Genomic DNA, 17,258 nt, shown 5'->3' with positions numbered 1-17,258 from the left:
TGATACTTTTCTGACTCTAGTTTTTTAAGTTATCAATGAATATGTTGCTCTAAGAATCAGAAATTTGTAAATACTTTTCATGATTCACTAGACCATGGTATTCTTGATGAGCTCAAGGGTCCTGTTTCTAAGTGTTGCGTGCCAGCAGCAATCTTGCTCTAATGTATGCACTTGTGAGAGATCTGAAGCAGCAGTTAAAGAATTAATTGTTTGCAAATTGGACTAGAAATGTTTTGTGAATGTTGAATTAAGCAAACATAATTAAATATAGAAAAAGTGATGTGAATTTACTTGAAAATATCTAGATTATCTGTGTCAGGATTAGTAGTTCAAAAACATAAACATAGGTTTAATACAAAAACAAAATCTACTTAAAATTTTTTTTAAATATTTTATTTACTGAAAGAGAAGGGAGAGAACAGGCAGAGAGAAAAGGTGAGGGAGAAGCAGACTGTCTGCTGAGTGGGGAACCCAATGCAGGGGTGTATCACAGGACCCTGAGATCATGACGTGAGCCCAACTTAGATGCCTGACTGGCTGAACCATCTAGATGACTCAAAATCTACTTTTTAAATTCTTACTTTCTGGGGCACCTGTGTGGCCCAGTTGGTCAAATATCTGCTTTGGCTCAGGTCATGATCCCAAGGTCCTGGGATCCAGCCCGACCTATCTCTGCTCAGCAAGGAGGCTGCTTCTCCCTCTCCATCTGCCTGCCACTCCACTTGCTTGTGCTCTCTGTCAGATAAATAAATAAAGTATTTTAAAAATTAAAAAATAAATTCTTAATTTGTTATTAGCATCATCTGTTAAAACCTAAACATTTATTTTTGGCATAATTTATAAAGTTACTGAAGTTAAACTTCAGTCCCAAGATAACACATTAGTGTCTCCTTATCTAAGTGTCCCCAAACTTCTTCAGTCATGTGACACTCCAATTTATTTCATTTTGTTTTCTTATTACCAACTTAGTTTTTAACAGTTAAAGAAAGTCAGTGTTGTCAGATTTCTTATCCTGTATCTTACAGTTGCTTCTTTGTCTTTATTTTTTTTCCTCCTCATCCTCAATTAAAAAAAAATTGTTCTAAATGCAAATGTAAATTTATACTAGAATTAGTAGCACCCAATTTCCTTCAATTCCCATCCAAATCCTTTACTTCTCCTCTCCTGAGTTCCTGGCAAATGATCTTGGATCTCCAAGCCATAACGAATGGTGGTAGCAGGAATGGCTTGAACCGAATAGTGAAAACTGAACTGTAAGTTAATAACTTGTGTCTGTCATACAATTAAAAGTTGATATGATGATTATGTTCCTGTTGAGAGTGAGGAAATAATTGTGTTGACCAAGAAAGGACTAGCTAATTCCTTCATTACTTAAGGTAAAATTCTTTCAACAATATCAAAAGCAGGGATATTGTTTAAAATCCACATAGGATTAAGCAGAGGAAGATGGTACTGCTGTTGCTAGCAGTATAAACTTACATTTTGTTCTGGGACATGAAATCAATGTGATCCTACATTCTTCCATTTATAGTTTGACACAGGCAAAAATTAAACTCATGCAGAGAAATTATATTGAACATAACCATTGTTCATCTATTTCTTTAAGTTCTGAAAGGATAACTAGATTGAGATTTGCTGGCTAAAGGAAGCCTATGAACATACTTTATTTTTGTTTTGTTTTCCACTCTCTGATAAATAGAGATTTTTGTTTTGCCAATGAATCTGTTTCAAATTTGACTGACCCATCACGGAGGCTAAAATGCATATGCTTTAAACTGGACTAATTCCTTCATTCCAAGGATAAAAAAGAGTTAATGGTAGTAGGCTTCAGGGAGTCTAAGGCAAAGAGGATTTTTTGTAATCTAAAGAAGACATCACACAAAACCTTGTGTACTAAGAGCCACCTATCTTTGTATCTATGAAATAAGCAACAGTATGGGCAAAAATTTAGCTTAAATTGAGAAAAGGCTAGGAGGGTTCATCCTTTACCTCATTTCAGGGACTCTGAGATCTTTAGAGATCTAACCATAAATCCCTCCAGAACTAAGACATTTCTGGTTTATTCTAATGGCTAAAATTTCAACTTTTGAATCGAAACATTTATTCTCAGCAAAACAGAAGATGTAATCAAATGCATTATTAAATTTTCTAACTATTAGATAAATCACAGTGAAAATACCTAACATATCACCTAAATAATCTATTTATTATTCATGATTTGCTTTCCTCCAAATTAATTTCAGTAGCTTTTGTAATAGAAATACCATTAAGTAAAAAAACATTCTGTAGAATATTTTGCCATGTCTATTGAAGATATTCTTTAAAATTGTCAGCCCTAGGGATCCCTGGGTGGCGCAGTGGTTTAGCGCTTGCCTTTGCCCCAGGGCGCGATCCTGGAGACCCGAGATCGAATCCCACGTCGGGCTCCCGGTGCATGGAGCCTGCTTCTCCCTCTGCCTGTGTCTCTGCCTCTCTCTCTCTCTCTCTGTGACTATCATAAATAAATAAATAAATAAAAAAATTTAAAAAAAAAAAATAAATAAATAAAATTGTCAGCCCTAAATCAATAAAACTAATATGATCTAGTGCTAAGTACTCAGTTAATTTAACTAATTTAATCATCAAAACAAATACATAGACATTATTATTGTAATCTCTATTCTATAGATGGTGAAAATTGTGATAGAAATAAATTAATTCAAAATTTCTGAAATCACCAAGGTGATCTCTACCAAACAAATTTTATGAGCCCATGCACTATAGTTGTATTTATTTATTTATTTATTTGTTTGTTTATTTACTCTTTAATACACTATAGCTTTAAAAGAGCATAGACTCTGAGTGAAATAAGTCAATCGGAGAAGGACAAGCAATGTATGTTCTCATTCATTTGGGGAATATAAATAATAGTGAAAGGGAATATAAAGGAAGGGAGAAGAAATGTTGGGAAATATCAGGAAGGGAGACAGAACATAAAGACTCCTAACTCGGGGAAATGAACTAGGGGTGGTGGAAGGGGGGAGGAGGGCGGGTGTTGGAGGGGAATGGGTGACGGGCACTGAGGTGGACACTTGACAGGATGAGCACTGGGTGTTTTTCTGTATGTTGGTAAATTGAACACCAATAAAAATTTAAAAAAATATTGTAAAATTTGTAAGTTTAATAAATCATGTGATATGGCAAAAAAAATAAATAAAAGAGCATAGACTAAAATGTGAAATGGTAACTGGAAACATTAGCTGTTCTAGATATTACCTATATACATAGACTTAATGCCATCTTTTCTAAACAGAATATGTAATATTTATAGTGTAATTACATATAATATCTTAGTGTGTATCTTCATGTATGTGGTATGCATATGTGTGTTTGTGCATGTAGACCTTGACCCAGGAATTTCACTTTTATAAATAAACCTGACTGAAAATTTTTAGAGATTATACATTACATGCAGGTAGTAAAATATTACCTACAGGACCATTATAGTGAAAGCAACTTAGAAACCAACTAAATATCCCTAATCAAGAGTCTGTAAGGAAAATTATGCTTATATTCATATGTGTGTGTATATATATATATATATGAAATTTTGGAATAAATTTAATAACATTGGGAAATTTTAACTATGCAAAATTGTAAAAATATCTGAAGTCAAGTATTTATAATCATTATATTTATTTGGTTGGTGATTATTTTGACTGTCACTACTTATCAGACAGAATAAAAGATATATAAAGATAATCAAGACAAATAAAATTCTTGCCCTTATGGGCATCTATCTGTCATGTATCTATGCACCTATCTACCTACCTCTCCATCTCTATCAATCCGCCATTACTGTGTAACAAATTACTCTAAAACTTAGTGACATAAAACAGTTATTTTCTATCAGATTCTTGCTCTTATATCTGCGAATCATTTAGAGTTTATGTAATCTAAACAGAACTCTTCTGGTCAGCTGCTGTCCAACTAGAGGGGACACTAGAAATCGGGAGGATGAAGAAATCTGTGGATAACCCCAGCAATACTTCATTACCCTGATAGTAATAGATCACACACTGCAGTTTTTCTGAATCTCCCAAAAATAGCTTCTCTGTACCTGCTCAGAGGCACCCACACCAGCTTGTCTAAGTCCCCCTTCTTAGAATTCTATGTTCCACCTCTACCAGTGCCCCCCTTTTGAACTCCTAAGACATAGTTACCAAGTGAGTAGTGTCTCTTCTTCTTCAGGTTTTCCATTCAATCTCTGTAGAGATTTTACCAGAAGCCTTACCAGAACCAAACTTTGCAGGAGTCTGAGTTTCTACATTCATGAGGTCTTCCCTCCACACTTCTCTATTTTTAACAATATTGGTATCTTCCTTTTTCATTCTGTGGCTTTAGGGATGGTAAGTGCTTTTCATAGCTATCTCCGTGATAAATGTTTCCTTTTGCTTTTTAACTAATAAATTTGCTTCTAATAGTTATTGAGATTAATTCCTATTAAAACATCTGTTAAAATAACTGGTATGAATTACGTTTACTGACTAAACTTGGATTTACATTCCATTGGCCAAAGCAAATCACATCACAAGCCACACCCAATGTCTGGGGAGTGGGTTTATGTACTCTTCCTCTGTTAAGGAATTCAAGCTGTCACATTGTAATCTATTCACTGATTTATTTTCTTCTACCATTATTTTTTTCACCTTTGCATATGCACAGAGAAGAAAGTAATTGAAAATATTTTTGTGTATTGTCTAAGAAAATAATTCAGCATATCCACTGTTTTTTTTTTTAACCAGGCATTTATATTTTTTCAGTTTTTCATTTGTGCAAACTCATTAAGATAGTAACAATAGTTTACATTTATTAAAGGCTTACTAAGTGTGGCACTAATGTCTAATCCTTATTACAATCTTATAAAGTAGGTACTCTTACTTATCTTTATTTTAAAATTAAGAAAACTGAGTTGAGAGATCATAATTAGACCAGGGTTCCATACTTTATTTTAATTTTTTCAAGGTCCCACATTTTAAAATGTGGTATAGCCAGGATTCAGAAACAACTATCTGTTGGTAGAACCTATAAAACACTACTTCAAAATGAAACCTATTGGGATGAATAGTCACTTGGTTTTAAACATCCATCTAATTTTTCATGTAATTGCATGTTAATAACCATTTAGAAATTTTTTAATAAAAATTATCTGCACTGAAACCATTCTTTTTTCTGTGTACCAGAAAGTACAAAAGAACATGTGCTGACTTATTTACTGAATTCTCATAGTGATGTGCGTGTGTGTATGTGTGTGCATGCAGCTAATCATCTTAAAAGAGATTATTTCAAGCATGTATGGTTTAAAGGATCTTTGGAAGTCACATAATATTTCTCAACATTATGATTTTAGACAACTTTGGAAAGTTTCAACTTAGGCAATATTTAAAATAGAAATATGTTGCAAATTTCCATTTTGCTAAAAGAATCATGACATAAATACAATTCAAGAAAGTCTTGGGGAGTGGATTAGTTATAAGCCTTATAAGCAATCTGATCATTAACTCTCTTCTTTTTACACTGATTATATTTTTGCTTTTCTTTCTTTCTTCTTAAGGTTAATATGTCTTGATTATCATTGTGTGGGTGCCTGTGCATGTGTGTGATGCGTGTGATGTATGTGTATGCGTGTGTGTGCCATATGTGTGTGTGATCACCAGTGGTTTGCTTTTTGTCATTTTGGAATGTCAGGTGAAAGGGAAATGACAGTGGCAGACAAACTATTATATGTGTACCAGAAAGTACACAGAACTGGCATTGACTTATTCACTGAATCCTCACAGTGAGCTACATAAATCAAAACTCCCCATGACAGTAGAGAAAGGCCAGTAAGTTTTGGCAGAAAAATGATATAGGTATGGTTTTCAGAGAAAAAGAAGACCTTCTTTCCATGCTGCCATCTACAGTCACTACAAGGAGCTTGCAAGTCGAATGTTCCATAATGGGAATTTTTGAGTTAGAGGAATCTTTTACAGTGCTAATAGAGCTGATGATGAGAACTGAATACCTAAGATTGACTGATGAACAGATTGGTTTACATGCCCTTCTTTGGGTAGTAATAAGATGTGACATAATTTTTACTGTAAAAATTACTGCTGTAAGAATCCAAGATACTTTTTTTTAAAGATTTTATTTATTTATTCATGAAAGACACAGAGAGAGGCAGAGACACAGGCAGAGGGAGAAGCAGGCCCCATGCAGGGAGCCCGACGCGGGACTCGATCCCGGGTCTCCAGTATCACACCCAGGGCTGAAAGTGGCTGCCGAATACTCTTTCCTTATAGGGAAACAATAATGAAGTCTGCTTCTTGCCAAAAATGTATCCTATCAATTAGTACAAATGGAACTTCTTTTGTGGACTTATTAGGCACAGCATGTGCATAAAGTGTTATGGAGGATATAGTTATAAATAAGATATATTCTTCCCCTCATGGTAAAAAAATTCAAAAAATTATTTGCTTAAAATTATAGAGAGTAGATTAGAATTCTAAATAAGCATAAAATGCTATAAAAATTCAGAATATAGGGAAGTTGCATTTATTTGGTTATAATTCCGGATAAAGATTTTCTATCTCTATTCGGGCACACAGAGGCAACTAGAAATAGCATAATTGTGTCTGACGAGATATCAAGTCTTTAGTCAGTCTGACCAATCTCATATACTGGTACTTGCATATTGTACAGGCCTCATGCTCATTTCAAAAACACACACAGCATTATCAAGAAACTCACACTTATTTTAAGTCATTCTTGTATAACATCTAATAATAGAGAAGAACAGTGAGTAATATATTTAGAAGTAAATTGAATGAATGAGTTCTAGAAATTTTTGGAAAACTTTAATGGATTACAATTTACTCTGTTTTGTCTTACTCTCAAATTCCTACGTATTCATGTGGTAATCTTAAAGGAGTTTTGGTATCACCCTATGACTCACAAAGGACTTGCCTCCCCTAAAGTATATTCAGCTCCAAATTGGATTTCTGCTGTAGCATTGAGTGGGGTCATGTGCCCAAAACCACACTGCTGGATCACTCTGATTTCCAGTAGTTTTCTGTCATAGAAATCTACACTCTGCTAACTTTCTACCATAGTGACTGGGTAGTGCTAAACAAACTAGCTACTTAAAAATAAATAAATAATAAATGAAAAAATATGTAAAAAATATATTTTGCCTGCTTCAGCCCATATCCTATTATTTTGGAGTTGAAACCTTATGTGTACTTGATTGTTAGAGTGGGTCTGAGAGTAATATCATACCCCATAATCCTCTTTTCCTTTAATCAAAGGTTATTGTTTCAAATATGACCATTTGATCCAAGGGGAATTATTTAATTTCTATTCAAAAACCAACAGAGGGCAGCCCAGGTGGCTCAGCGATTTAGTGCGGCCTTCTGCCCCAGGTGTGATCCTGGAGACCCAGGATCGAGTCCCACGTCGGGCTCCCTGCATGGGGCCTGCTTCTCCCTCTGCCTGTGTCTCTGCCTCTCTCTCTCTCTCTATCTGTGTGTGTCTCTCATTAAAAAATAAATAAAATCTTAAAAAAAAAGATTTCTCCTTTTTTGAAAGTTGAACTAAATAATTCTACTATATCAAGTTAGTAAATTGATGCTAAGATCTCATTAGCAATAAAACATCACAGTGAAAGTCTGATAATTTCTTTGCCAAAACTCTCACAACTGCCCTAGATCACACTTTTCCTGAGGGTTATTTACAATATTAAATCTCTCTCTCTCTTTTTTTTTACTTGTTTGCCAACAGTGCCCTGAGAACAATAATTATCTTAGTAAAAATAATCAACAGTAATCAATAGGTGAAAAAAATACCTTCAAATGTGAAATTGTTTTTTTTTGTTTTTTTTTTTTTTTTGGAATTTCATTCAGAGAGAGAGAGCACAGTGAGGGGAGATGCAGAAGCAGACACCCTGATGAGTCAGAGCCCAATGCAGGGCTCAATACCAGGACCCAGAGGTCATGACCTGAACCAAAGGCAGACACCAACAATTGAACCACCCAAGCACCCCTAGGTAGTTTTAATTTACAATTTCTGTGATCCTCAGCATATATATGTATGTGTATACATAAACTATATATATTATATATATATATATATATGATTGGATTAGAATTAAAATATCGAAAGCAGGTAGAATCACTGATATCCCTTGAAATATGTAATTTTACACATACATATAATTCTATATGTGTGTGCTTTTAATGGATTTATACTATCTGATCTTCTTGGATCTTAACATAATAATAATCTATCCTCTCAAGTAAAATATGGGACACTGGTAGTCCCTGAAATGACAGCAAACATTAGTTGGCTGGAGCCTAGAATAAAGTACCTATGGAAGACAATGGTTTAAATCATTTAACAGCTGCTGTGCTATATTTCTGTGGTAGGAATGATGACTATATATACACTAAATTCTCCTGACTACACAGAAGAATTAGCAATAACAATAAAATGACAAGTTCAAACCTTCAAATGGTTCATGACACAGTTAAAGAACACGCTTCTATGATTTCTCCAAAAACATATTTTATGCTTTATAATAAAAGAGCCAATGTTTTTGAAACCAGATCCAAAGTTTGATTCTGAGGACAGAAATACAAACAAGGGATCTGAATCCAGATCCTTTCAAGGTCTTTTGCTGATTGGGAAATATCAATATCCTGAAGATTACACTAGAGACATTTGAGAGTATTTAGATGAATCTGATACACGGAATGCCCAAATCTTACTGATCTTTTTTTTTACCATTTCCTTTTCTTCTATGCAAGGAGACTAAATTCCTTTTATTTTAAGAGTCTGGACTGTGTTCATCCGTAACAATCATTATTCTTCGTAATATCCAGTTCATTAACTATTATTATTTCCAGAATTATTATTAGTCAGTTTTTAAAATTCCTGAAGGGAATGAGTCCAAAGTCTGAACATGGAGGAGATAGCATTTGTACAAAAAGAAGAGCAATATTTTGATATTTTATGTCAGGCAAAATATGGAGCAATATGTATGGAAATTAATTCTTAATGCCAAAAAACAAGAAGGAAAATGAATTTAACGTGGGTTGAATTTAAGAATATAAGTAGATGGGATGCCTGTGTGGCTCAGCAGTCTAGTGCCTGCTTTCGACCGGGGTGTGATCCTGGAGTCCCGAGATTGAGTCCCACGTCGGGCTCCCTGCACAGAGCCTGCTTCTCCCTCTGCCTTTGTTTCTGCCTCTCTCTCTCTCTCTCTCTCTGTGTCTCTCATGAATGAATAAATAAAACCTTAAAAAAAAGAATATAGGTAGATATACCAGAGATTCTGGATTTAATGTGTTAGTTATCCCATGGTGCTTTGGTGGATAACCAAAACCTAATCCAAATGGCGTCTATTTTAAATGAATTTGGAGTTCTGTGACTGTTTTGATATAATGTCCTTACATAAATCCCAAATCTAAAATATACAAGGATGTTTAAGGGATTTATCTTTGGTAATATCTCTTGGGAGGTCTTCAAAGGACCTTCTTACATTTATGTCACCAAAACATCGAAAATTTATTTGTGAGGGAAGCACTAGTGCTCTTGACAGGTTCTGAATTGGATGTCTTCTTGAGGCAGGGGATAACAAAAAGAACAGGACTCTTGACATTAATAGTCATGCCAGTATTCCAGATTGGGAGATGCCAAAGTATAGCCCTTAGTATGGTGATTTTACACCCAATGTGGTCCCTGAAATGGGCAGCAAAGTAGGTACAATAATAATAATAATTTTCATTGTAGGCACCTCTGGTAGTAGCAAATTGACATGGACATTCTAGCAGTGAAATCAATGGACATCATTCAATGTTATGTGATATTTTAAAATCAAAACCAAAACAAGACAGAAAAGGCACCACCTCATTTGAGCTATCATATTACAAAGTGAAGGTCTTTATCACATTGGAGAGGGAAGACCCAGGTTTTACAAAGTAGGCCGAATCCCTACATAGAATACCAGGTAACAGAGACACAAGTTTACATTATAACTTATTAAAAAAAGAAAAAAAATGTATACTGCTCTGACATATTCCCTCAGGTTGCTGGTTTTGACTGAGTACAAACAAAATAAGATGAAGGCTACCTTCTCTTCCACTTGGCCTATAATTTAGTAACTCCAACAACACATAAAATTCCTATACAAATTAGGATATTGTATAAACCCTCTAATAATTTATGCAAGGAGAAAAACAGACAAACTTGAAGTTAGGGAGAAAAACTATCACTTTTTCCATCAAATAACAGCTCTCATTTTTAAAGAGCTTCAACTTTGTTACTAAACCCTCAGTAGAGACTGAAAGGGACATCTTACCTATAATCATGTAGTCTCAGTTATACAACATGATTAGCTGTTATAAGATTCATTACTCTCTAGAGTCAGGCTCCTACAGATTCTGATACCATGTATGAGTTACATAATCACGTAGCTCAGACTCTCATGGCATCTAATTCTACTGAATTACCACCGCTACTTCCATTCTTATCTATAGCCTGTTAGGGAATTCTATAGAATCAATTGACTAGGAGAAAACAAAAGAAAACAAAACAAAACAAATTATATATATATATATATATATATATATATATATATATATATATAATTATAACTGTGCACACACACACACACACACGCAAGATTTATTAACTTGTTAGAAGGAATTATCTCATTTTGGCAGCTGAGAAGTCTATATTTGGTAAACTTGAGATCCAGAAGAACTGATGGTGTAGTTCCAGATTGAGAGCTGGTAAACTAGAGACCCTAAAAGAGATGAATTTTCCATTGCAGTCTGGAGACAGGAATATAATGATGTTCCTATTCACATAAGCAAGAGGAGTTCTATTTATTCATGGGAGGGTTCAGCTTTCTTATTCCTCCAGTCCTTTATTTTGTATTTATTTATTTATTTATTTATTTATTTATTTATTTTTAAAGATTTTATTTATTTCTTCATGAGAGACACAGAGACGCTGACAGATAGGCAGGGGGAGAAGCAGGCTTCCTGTGGGAAGCCTGATGTGGGACTTGATTCCAAGACTCTGAGATCACACCTGAGCCAAAGGCAGATATTCAACCACTGAGCCACCCAGGCACCCTCCTCCAGACCTTTAATAGATTAGATGAAGCCCACTCACATTAGGGGAGGAGTTCTGCTTTATTCAGTATATTGATTAAAATGTTAATATCATCTACAACCACCCTCACAGAAATACCAAGAATAATGTTTGACAAATATCTTGGTGTCCTATGGTCCAGTTAAGTTGATGTCTAAAATTAATTATCATAGGCCTGAAAGATAATTGTGTAGGAAAATCCTTTCAGGGGTAGAATTTTGAGCATGGCCTCTGGTTGTTCACTTTGCATAGGAAAATAATTGGTTGAAGGTACAGATATGCATCAATTCATTGACATTAACAATCAGGTGTGCTGACAAATAATTTTTCCAGTAACACTAACTTTAGAATCCCTACAATCAAAAAATTAGGGAATAATTTGGTTAAGAAGGAAGATTAATGATGAACTTCTAAAAATTGGCAAAAAACATAGATATTTGTTATTTATATAAATGTTTTCAAACACATACTGATATATAAGAGACTTGCAGTACCAGGTCAGATAAGATTTCTTATTGTGTGGATGTCAGTCAGGCTCTTTATGTGCCACCTAGTGTTTACTCTGTAGACTCGTTAACAAACTGACAATGGATGCTGGTATAGAATTTGCTTAGCCTCAAATACGTAAGATTCTCATAAAGGTAAATCTGGCTACCTCAGCTGCTCAATTACCAAATGTCTATAGTGAAGATCAACTAGAAATCCTACGTATATGTTCCCAGAGGGAAGGGTGGAAGTAAGCTCTGGTGGCAGTTTAATGAATGTTTACCCTTTTGAATCAAAGAGTAGTAATCCTTCCCCCCATTGATATTATCACTTACTATAGATAAGCATTTCCATTCTGTGTCTCTAATTTTCCTGCCCTCAGTCTTACCCACTGATTTATAGAATACATTATTTGCTACAATTATCATCCCATACAATGTTGCTTCTGACCAAGGCATTCACTTTACAACAAAAGAGTAAAGCAATGGACTCATACCCAAGGGAATCACTCACCTTGTTGGGTGCCTCATTACCCAGAAGCAGTTGGTCCAGTTATATAGTGGAATGGCTTATAGAAAATATCTGGTAGAATTGAAGAAATGTTCTAAATTTTTTTTTATTTATGACCACAAATGTTTTTTTCTGTCTTAGAAAACAGATTGGAAACTCAATGGTTGAAAGTGAGAATGACTCCTTTCATTATAATCCCTCAGAACACCCTCAAAAATGATTTTGTCTCCCCTCCCTATAATTTACTGCTTTGATGGTTTACAGGTGTTTGTTTCCAAAGGCGGAATTGTTTTACAAGGGCACAGTGATGGTTTCAATGAACTCGAAATTAAAAACAAAACAAAACTTACTCTTATTGAGTTTCTAATGCAACCAAATTAATAGGTAAAGGCCAACTGTTTGTAGTTACAATCTTAATAGTAAGGTGCAATATAATTTCTGCTACACAGTAGAAGCAGAGAGGATTATGTTTGTCCAACTCATGGGTTCTCAAGGCCACAGCAATCAAATATCAAACATAGCATGATATTTAAGGAATAAAAGTTTGAATCACCTTACTAAGCAGAGTATCACAAACTTTTGAGGCACTGAGTATAAATGTAACATAGCATGGAAAGTGAAAGAAAGAAGTTTTAAATAGGAACTAAATACCAGTTGTTAAACAAAGACTAGACAAATAATCATATTGTCTTTATTGTTCTGTATCTTATCAGTTGCCTTTTTTAAAGCTTTTCTTTTCTCAGCGCGCCATGACTACATCGGTCAGTAGAACTTGCGATTCTTGATCTCAGGATTGTGAGTTCAAGCTCCATACTGGGTATGGAGTATACAATAAATAAATAAACAAGTAAATAATATGAATTTAAAAAGTGAAGACTTTCTTTTTTTCTGCACAATTTTTATAAAGGGTTGATGGAATGACTTATTAATCAGTCTTTACAGGTTACAGGTTCTACAAACTAGAAGGGGGTTTGGGATTACACTAGAAAAGAAATAAAGACTATCTAATGCTATATATCGTATAGCATATGATGAGGACTTCAGGAAAAGAGCAAACACGTTGTTACTTGCACATCATCTTTGTCAGTCACATGATCTTGTTGCCATTGTTTGGGAGATAAGCTTGAATAGAAGGCTGTGTACTGGCACTGAGGAAAAGGATTGTTGGTACTCAGAACCATTCTCACCACCTTCCGTGCTCTCTCCTATAGCTTAGAAGCATGTCTAGAAAACAAATTTCCCAGGGTGCTTTGTGGCAGGGCTTTGGTTTAGATTATAATAATATGAGTGACTGTTAGATCTGGAAGGCAGAAGTGAAACAGTTCTATTCTTCCTTTTGCAGCAGAAAGCAAAAGCATGGATATGGTGAATGTGAGAATTTTTAGTGTCTGCTGGCCATTAAGAATCATTCTCTTCAGTGTTACAGCCTGCCCTGCAGCAACCAACAGCAGTGACTTCCCGTACCTTTTGAGCAGGGTTGGAAATAGGAACTTCATAATTCCCCCAAAGCTATCAACAAACCTGAGATCTATTGGTGGTATGCCCTGACCTTTTACTTCTCAGTCCTTTCAACAGATTTGTAAGCACTTAATTTGCTGTGCTAAACTCTAAATTGCTTGCAATATTTACAGAGGTTTATGTTATCCTAATAGAACCATCAATGACAAAAGGTTATAAATAAAGTGAATGAGGATTTATAAAGATTTATAAAATACTACTACATGGACTTCTGTGCTCATTTAAATAACACTATGCATGTAACAAAATAATTTCTAGTAAATAAAGGGCTCTTAATATCAGTAATCAAATAATATCAATAAATAAAAGGCAAACATCTACAGAGAAATTAGACAAAAGATGTTAAGAACCAAAAAAAAAAAAAAAGATGTTAAGAACCAGTACTTAAGAATGCGGTCATTGCTATCGCCTGCTAATTTCTTCTCTGAAAATACAACTCAACAAAAATATGCCAAAAGGAAAGAAAAAAAAACAAAAAACAAAAAACAAAAGTTCACAGAAAGAAACAACAACAACAAAACCAACAAAGGGGAATAGATAAAGCATCCATATAATGTTACTTTAAGAAAAGGGGTAATAAAAAAAAAAAAAGAAAAGGGGTAATAGGAAAACTTCCCAACAGAGAAAAAACATGGAAGAAAACCGAGACATTAAAGCAGATAAAATTTGAATCCAACACTCCCAACATTAACACAAAAATATTAAATATGTAATCACAACTTTTACAAAAAAAACACTAAGAACACAGGAAAGAATGGCCAGTAAAGAGGAAGATAAATAGGAAGAAAAGAAACAGAACAGTAGGATACATAGAAAAGTGAAGTGAGAAAACTTAACAAAAGGAAACTAAATTCAAATAAGTAGTGAACAAGTAGTAAAGAAAAGACAGGAACCAAATATATAACATGTGCAAAACTGAATATGTGAAGGAGAAAATCAAATAAACAAATGTTCCTTTGAGTTTATTAGGAAAGATCCATTTGGCTTCTTGGTGAAAAAGAGTATGGCACTTATAAAGGAAAGGAAATAAGATAGATAAATTGAAAATGAAGGTCCAGGTAATCACTTTGGCTGCAATATTCATTGATAGAAGATCAACACTTGCAAAGAGACTCAAGGAAAGAAAATATGATACAAGGATCTTATATCCAGCAAAGTCATCTTCCAAGTATAAAGTATATAGACAAAACAGTATTTACCGTAAAATAGCAGCATACATTTTTCATACAAGCCTTTCTGGAAGAAAGGCTATAGTTAGGTAAGAAGTGAATGGAAAGATCCTGGCAAAAGACTATTAGGGAGAATTTATTTATTTGCTTATTTTTAAAGAATTTATTTATTTATTTATTTATTTATTTATTTATTTATTTATTTATTCATGGGAGACACAGAGAGAGAGACAGAGGGAGAAGCAGGCTCCGTGCAGGGAGCCCGATACAGAACTCCAGGATAGTGCCCTGGGCGGAAGGCAGGCGCTAAACCGCTGAGTCACCCAGGGATCCTCCAGTGGAATGAATTTAATATATTCAACTAAAAATTGAAATCATAAAAACCAAGGCATGAATAGGAATAACAGGATAGAACATAAATATTAGATATTCTGATAATATCAAATGAATAAATGAAAACAAGAAAATTTGGATATTAAGATAATTCTCTTTATTACCTTATGCACAATAGCTTGCAGTCAAAGGACATCTTTTAAAACGATAAATTCGGGCAGCCCTGGTGGCACAGCGGTTTAGTGCAGCCTACAGCTCGGAGTGTGATCCTGGAGACCTGGAATCGAGTCCCACATCGGGCTCCCTGCATGAAGCCTGCTTCTTCCTCTGCCTGTGTCTGTGCCTCTCTCTCTCTCTCTGTGTCCCTATGAATAAATAAATTTAAAAAATAAAATGATACAAAGATAAACACACAAGGAAGATAATATTAAGTGAAGGAGCAGAGGAAGGTATGAGGGAGGAAGAGAATGCAAGATTTTTTTCTCATAATGAATACAAAGGTGAGCCTAAATATTTTATTCAAAAGTCTCATTATAAAAATAATCACTTAAAAACTTACTAAATATTAGAGTAGTCATAATATATATGTATAATGTAGCTATATATGTAGATTATATATGTATAATATATCAGAACTTATATATATTTATACTCAAACATAAGCACAAATATATACAAAATCTGATATAGCACAACACTTTAGAGTCACAGGAAAGAAGGAGGGAAAGGAGGAGGAGGAAAAAAGGGGGAAGAAGGGGATCCCTGGGTGGCGCAGCGGTTTGGCGCCTGCCTTTGGCCCAGGGCGCGATCCTGGAGACCCAGGATCGAATCCCATATCGGGCTCCTGATGCGTGGAGCCTGCTTCCCCCTCTGCCTGTGTCTCTGCCTCTCTCTCTCTCTCTCTCTGTGACTATCATAAATAAATAAAAATTTAAAAAAAATTTAAAAAAAAAAAAAAGGGGGGAAGAAGGAGGAAAGGGAGAGGAGAAAAACGGGAAGAAGAGGAGAAATAAAACAGATTAATTCCATAAATATTCTTTTTTATAATTGAGCTTTAATGAATAGTAGGAAACAATTCAGCATTGCTTCCACTCTCCAAGGGTAGGTTTTCTTTGTTATAAATATTGTTAAATGTTTCCCCAGGCAAGTGAAATATTTTAATGTAGAACTATAGACAAAATATAAATGAATATTGGAGGATATGTATCAATGATGAGTTTGAGAACTTGAAAATCTTTTACCTTAATATTGTCTCTCTGAATTAATTATTTAATGAATATTTTATTATTATCATAAAGAAAAAGAATTGTGTTGGAAAGGGACAGGGAAGACAATTAGCTGTATGTGATTATTTAAAAAAGAGCAAGTGGTAGGAACATGTGAGGGTATCTTTTTATTTTGATTATTTTCACATATCTGGTTACAGAATCTATCATCTTTTCAGTGCTTCAAAATGCACTAGAATATTAGTTACTGTATACAGGCAGGATTATTTTTTTTACTTGTTTGTCTTGTTTTTATAGTTTTCTGCCTTATTCCTAGCACCTAACACCATACCTGATCTGATATATGGTAGATGCTCATTGATAGTTGTTGAATGAGAGATCATTTTTGGAGAAGTGTTCTTGTATTGATTCTTGTTCGCAAAGCTAATGGAAAAGAAACTATCAGGTTAAAACCTGTTTGCGCCTAATAATTATTTTCATCAAATGAAAACACTTCCAGTCATGAGATCAACACAAGAAAGCATTTCATAGAATAAAACATGCAGCCATAAATATATGGAAAAGTTATAATCATTGTTTATACACATACTAAAAAAATAACTCTATATTGAGTAGTATGTAACCTAAAATTAGAGAAAATAGCTGACATTTTGCTCAATGAATTATTGCTTGCAATAGCCCCAATTGGGGAAACATGTATATTTTCTCATATTCTTAGGGCTTTTGACGTGTGTTGCTAAGTTGCCTATTCACCTATTGATATGTCTACAAGCACCTTACCACATATATTCCCTGAACAACTGTAAATTATTGTGCATTAAAAAATCATTTTCAGTTATGA

At 34.4% G+C, this 17,258-nt stretch overlaps 1 long non-coding RNA gene across 1 annotated transcript in view; it reads right to left on the bottom strand.

Moving 5' to 3' along the window:
* The window catches only part of LOC140596488 (uncharacterized), a 46,993-nt gene extending 31,092 nt beyond the window's left edge, over positions 1 to 15,901 (bottom strand). Inside the window, exon 1 of the long non-coding RNA XR_011998456.1 lies at positions 15,356 to 15,901. This is a non-coding gene — a long non-coding RNA (uncharacterized lncRNA). The remainder of the gene's footprint in view (positions 1 to 15,355) is intronic.
* Between the last annotated feature and the right edge of the window lie 1,357 nt (positions 15,902 to 17,258).

This window comes from Vulpes vulpes, unplaced genomic scaffold (assembly GCF_048418805.1).
Source record: "Vulpes vulpes isolate BD-2025 unplaced genomic scaffold, VulVul3 Bu000000665, whole genome shotgun sequence".
NCBI classification, from domain to species: Eukaryota; Metazoa; Chordata; class Mammalia; order Carnivora; family Canidae; genus Vulpes; species Vulpes vulpes.
The sequence above is the reverse complement of the archived record's forward strand: the minus strand, read 5'-3'. Positions and strand labels throughout refer to the sequence as shown.